This window comes from Schistocerca serialis, chromosome 7, assembly GCF_023864345.2.
Source record: "Schistocerca serialis cubense isolate TAMUIC-IGC-003099 chromosome 7, iqSchSeri2.2, whole genome shotgun sequence".
In the NCBI taxonomy this organism is placed as follows: domain Eukaryota; kingdom Metazoa; phylum Arthropoda; class Insecta; order Orthoptera; family Acrididae; genus Schistocerca; species Schistocerca serialis.
In genome coordinates, this window is record NC_064644.1 from 38900471 (window position 1) to 38905930 (window position 5460).

Genomic DNA, 5460 nt, shown 5'->3' on the forward strand with positions numbered 1-5460 from the left:
CAAGTATTTGTAAGAGACGTAGTTCAGTAGATACATCATAAACATCGGGATGCGTAATAAACCAGCTAGCTCCAAGTACCCACAACATACCAATCCGCTGTTTGATAATGACAGCACATCGCAACTTTTAACAAACTTTAATTTTGAACATTTTCTAAACTTTTTCTCACTTATACGCTTAACGTCAAACATTTAATTTATTAACTCATTTGTAAAGTACCCGACGCCCTTACCGCAGAGGTAACACCGGTTCCCATCAGGTCACCGAAGTTAAGCACTGTCGGGCTTGGCTTGCACTTGGATGGGTGACCACCCGGGACTGCCGACCGCTGTTGTCAAGCGCGATGCATTCAGCTCTTGTGAGGCCCACTGAGGAACTACTTGATTGAGAAGTAGCGGCTGCCGTCACGAAAACTGACAACGGCCGGGGGACAGGTGTTCAAAAATGGCTCTGAGCACTATGGGACTTAACATCTATGGTCATCAGTCCCCTAGAACTTAGAACTACTTAAACCTAACTAACCTAAGGACATCACACAACACCCAGCCATCACGAGGCAGAGAAAATACCTGACCCCGCCGGGAATCGAACCCGGGAACCCGGGCGTGGGAAGCGAGAACGCTACCGCACGACCACGAGATGCGGGCAGGGGACTGGTGTAGTACCATATGTCCCTCCATATCTGCATCCAGTGACGCCTATCTGCTGAGGATGATACGGCGGTCGGTCGCTACCGTTGGCCCTTCCCAGGCCTCTTCGAACGGAGTTCATTATTATTTCTAAAGGAATCACACGTTTAAGTAATTTCTGAAAGAAGGATTCCAATACACCATTTTATTTCTCAGTCCTTTAGCTACAAAACTCTATTTTTCAACATAATCTTCGTTCAATGCCACAGCCTTACACCACGTTACTGGGAGGACCTGAACGCCCTCATGGTACCACTGTTCAGGTCGCCGTCGGAGCTGTTCCGGCGTAACGATAAGCGACGGCACGAAGATGAAGAACGGAAGAGCAAAGAAGGCTGTGAGACGACGCCAGCCAATAGCCCGCTGACTAGGGCCCATGGGGGTAGAATAAGGGGAGATGGCGCGACAGACTTACGCTGTACGTTGTTTTGTGTGTGTGTTGGGGCTTATGGACGCTCAACGTCGGGGTCATCAGCGCCCTGACACACATTAAAGGGAACGAATGTGGACAGACCTAATAAAACTGAAACACACACGCAAAGAAAGTAGGAAAAGAAGGAAAATGCGACATAAGAAAGTAGAACTTAAGGAAAGGGAAAACGTAGCAACAAGAATGCCACAGTAAATCGTCATTGGCTGGCCACTTACATATAATGTGGGCGAGCTTGTCACAGAGTGAGCAAATTAAGATCCTCTCCCTGAAGCCAGTGGGAGGGCCTGTCGCCATCTTGGATCTCCCAAAACATTAGCAGACGAGTGTTTACAATTGCTTCTTGTTCGTTATTTCTGTCGTGTGCACGCGATATTTATATAGTAAATGTGACACTGTTTTAGTGAACAACACAGCATAAGGAAAGCAACTTCAAACGTTTGTCTGGTCTTCAATGCGTATTCGATACAGTAACACGACACGAAAATATGACGCTTCTGGCCTCAGTACTGTAATGCCTTTTTGATTATACACTTCAAATAACCGAGAAGAGAAGTATGTGCTATGAAAAGCGTGCTTTCGTAATCTATTTCTATTCTCTATCGTTGTGTTTGTGTCGATAATTGATAATGCAAGAACTACAAAAGCAATGATTGATAGTTTAGAGGCACCGATTTGTATTCGTTGCATTTTCAAGTCAAATGCAAATTTTAAATGTTCAAGTTTGCAAGAAACTTACCTTATTTCCTTTGGTGTCCCATACATGTATGCAGCAATGATATAAACAAGCCAGCTGTCATGTCAACAAAGTGAAAGAATCGTTAAAATACGAAGGAAAAGAACAGAATTTACCTTACTGGCCTTTAAAATTGCTACACCAAAAAGAAATGCAGATGATAAACGGGTATTCATTGGACAAATATATTATACTAGAACTGACATGTGATTACATTTTCATGCAATTTGGGTGCATAGATCATGAGAAATCAGTACCCAGAACAACCACCTCTGGCCGTAATAACGGCCTTGATACGCCTGGGCATTGAGTCAAACAGAGCTTGGATGGCGTGTACAGGTACGGCTGACCATGCAGCTTCAACACGATACCACAGTTCATCAAGAGTAGTGACTGGCGTATTGTGACGAGCCAGTTGCTCGACCACCATTGACGAGACGTTTTCAATTGGTGAGAGATCTCGAGAATGTGCTGCCTAGGGCAGCAGTCGAACATTTTCTGTATTCAGAAAGGCCCGTACAGCACCTGCAACATGCGGTCGTGCATTAACATGCTGAAATGTAGGGTTTCGCAGGGATCTAGTGAAGGGTAGAGCCACGGGTCGTAACATGTCTGAAATGTAACGTCCACTGTTCAAAGAGCCGTCAATGCGAACAAGAGGTGATCGAGACGTGTAACCAGTGGCACCCCATACCATCACGCCGGGTGATACGCCAGTATGGCGATGACGAATACACGCTTCCAACGTGCGTTCACCGCGATGTCTCCAAACACGGATGTGACCATCATGATGCTGTAAACAGAACCTGGATTCATCCGAAAAAATAACGTTTTGCCATTCGTGCACCCAGGTTTATCGTTGAGTACACCATCGCAGCCGCTCCTGTCTGTGACGCAGCGTCAAGGTTAACCGCAGCCATGGTCTCCGAGCTCATAGTTCGTGCTGCTGCAAACGTTGTCGAACTGTTCGTGCAAATGGTTGTTGTCTTGCAAACGTCCCCATCTGTTGACTCAGGGATCGAGACGTGGCTGCACGATCCGTTACAGCCATGCGGATAAGATGCCTGTCATCTCGACTGCTAGTGATACGAGGCCGTTGGGATCCAGCACGGCGTTCCGTATTACCGTCCTGAACCCACTTATTCCATATTCTGCCAGCAGTCATTGGATCTCGACCAACGCGATCAGCAATATCCCGATACGATAAACCGCAATCGCGATAGGCTACAATCCGACCTTTCTCGAAGTCGGAAACGTCATGGTACGCATTTCTCCTCCTTACACGAGGCAACACAACAACGTTTCACCAGGCAACGCCGGTCAGCTGCTGTTTGTGTATGAGAAATCGATTGGAAACGTCCCTCATGTCAGCACGTTGTAGGTGTCGCCACCGGGGCCAACCTTGTGTGAATGCTCTGAAAAGCTAATCATTTGCATATCACAGCGTCTTCTTCCTGTCGGTTAAATTTCGCGTCTGTAGCCCGTCATCTTCGTGGTGTAGCAATTTTAATGGCCAGTAGTGTAAGATTGTCAGGGACATTATAGTTCGCACATCTGCTTTGTTTTTAAACTGTACCTACCAAGTGACATTCAGTGCGGCAGATAACAGCAACTTGCAGGGTAACACGACAACACAGTGATTAATGAAATGATCGAAATAGCCTGGACTTAGGTAGGGAACTTTGCTTTAAGAAATATGTAGCCCTTTAAGTACTTATAATTTAACCACTGTAACAGGTTACTCAAGATTTAGTTAACTACGTGTAGTTACATTACTTTTATATTAAATTATTGCATTTTAAAACATTAGTCCCCATTTCCAGGATATTACCTGCTAGGACTTTTCGTTTACTTGGGAATAACCAAACGATGAAAACAAAGTGTATTGCTCACCTCCAGAGAGCTCTTCGCGTTGGATTGATAGGAATACTAAAGTCAAATCACAGAAATAAAACCATACTGTAAAACTTTACAGTGCATCAGAATTTCAAGTATATATAAGAAAATAGCGGTTAAATAAGTCCAGTTACGAGTGAAATGTGATTTGTTTAAACTTCAGACTACAACCAGAACGATTAGTACACCCGTAAGCGACGCAAGCCGGCATTTTTTTTTTTATCAAAACACTTCACGACTACACGGAATCAGACCACCAGAAGCGAATGTTTTGGGGTAGAAAACATGGCGGATTCTCACTTGGGTCGGCTTAAAGTTTGTGACGTCACGACAAGGCCTCTTATTTTTACCTCCATGCTAGGACCACACCACGGCTGGAGCGCCCTCTAGACGAAGAGAATGTAGGCGCCGCTCCAGCCAGCCTCGGCCAGACAGAACCAGACAGGGACTTACAGACCAGCACTGCTGCAGACCGACACTCCGATACCAGTTATTACTGACCCACATCCGTTGCTTACAGGGACACTGTCCGTAGCGAAGAACATTACTTGTTTCCATGTCGCCCATTGCTTGCGCCACCGGTGTAAATTCAAAGTTAAGTATTTGCAAATCTTCTTTATTCAAATAAAGCTGTTGTTGTTGTGGTATTCAGTCCAGAGACTGGTTTGATGGAGCTCTCCATGCTACTCTATCCTGTGCAAGCTTCTTCATCTCCCAGTACCTACTGCAAACTACATCCTTCTGAATCTGTTTAGTGTATTCATCTCTTGGTCTCCCTCTACGATTTTTACCCTCCATGCTGCCCTCCAATATTAAATTGGTGATCCCTTGATGCCTCAGAATATGCCCTACCAACCTATCCCTTCTTCTAGTCAAGTTGTGCCACAAATTTCTCTTCTCTCCAATTCTATTCAATACCTCCTCATTAGTTATCTGACCTACCCATCTAATCTTCAGCATTCTTCTGTAGCACCACATTTCGAAAGCTTCTATTCTCTTCTAGTCTAAACTATTTATTGTCCACGATTCAGTTCCATACATGGCTGCACTCCATACAAATACTTTCAGAAACGACTTCCTGACACTTAAATCTTACTCGATATTAACAAATTTCTCTTCTTAAGAAACGCTTTCCTTGCCATTGCCAGTCTACATTTTATATCCTCTCTACTTCGACCATCATCAGTTATTTTGCTCCCCAAATAGCAAAACTCATTTACTACTTTAAGCGTCTCATTTCCTAATCTAATTCCCGCAGCATCACCCGATTTAATTTGACTACATTCCATTATCCACGTTTTGCTTTTGTTGATGTTCATCTTATATCCTCCTTTCAAGACACTGTCCATTCTGTTCAGCTGCTCTTCCAGGTCCTTTGCTGTCTCTGACAGAATTACAATGTCATCGGCGAACCTCAAAGTTTTTATTTCTTCTCTATGGATTTTAATTCTTACTCCGAATTTTTCTTTTGTTTCCTTTACAACATGTTCAATATATAGATTGAATAACATCGGGGATAGGCTACAACCCTGTCTCACTCCCTTCCCAATCAATGCTTCCCTTTCATGCCCCTCGACTCTTATAACTGCCATCTGGTTTCTGTACAAATTGTAAATAGTCTTTCGCTTCCTGTATTTTACCCCTGCCACCTTCAGAATTTGAAAGAGAGTATTCCAGTCAACATTGTCAAAAGCTTTCTCTAAGTCTA

General features: G+C 44.2%; 1 pseudogene; it reads left to right on the forward strand.

The window, feature by feature from the left end:
* The first annotated feature begins 219 nt into the window (after window positions 1-219).
* On the forward strand, window positions 220-341 carry LOC126413577 (5S ribosomal RNA; annotated as a pseudogene).
* Window positions 342-5460: the final 5119 nt, after the last annotated feature.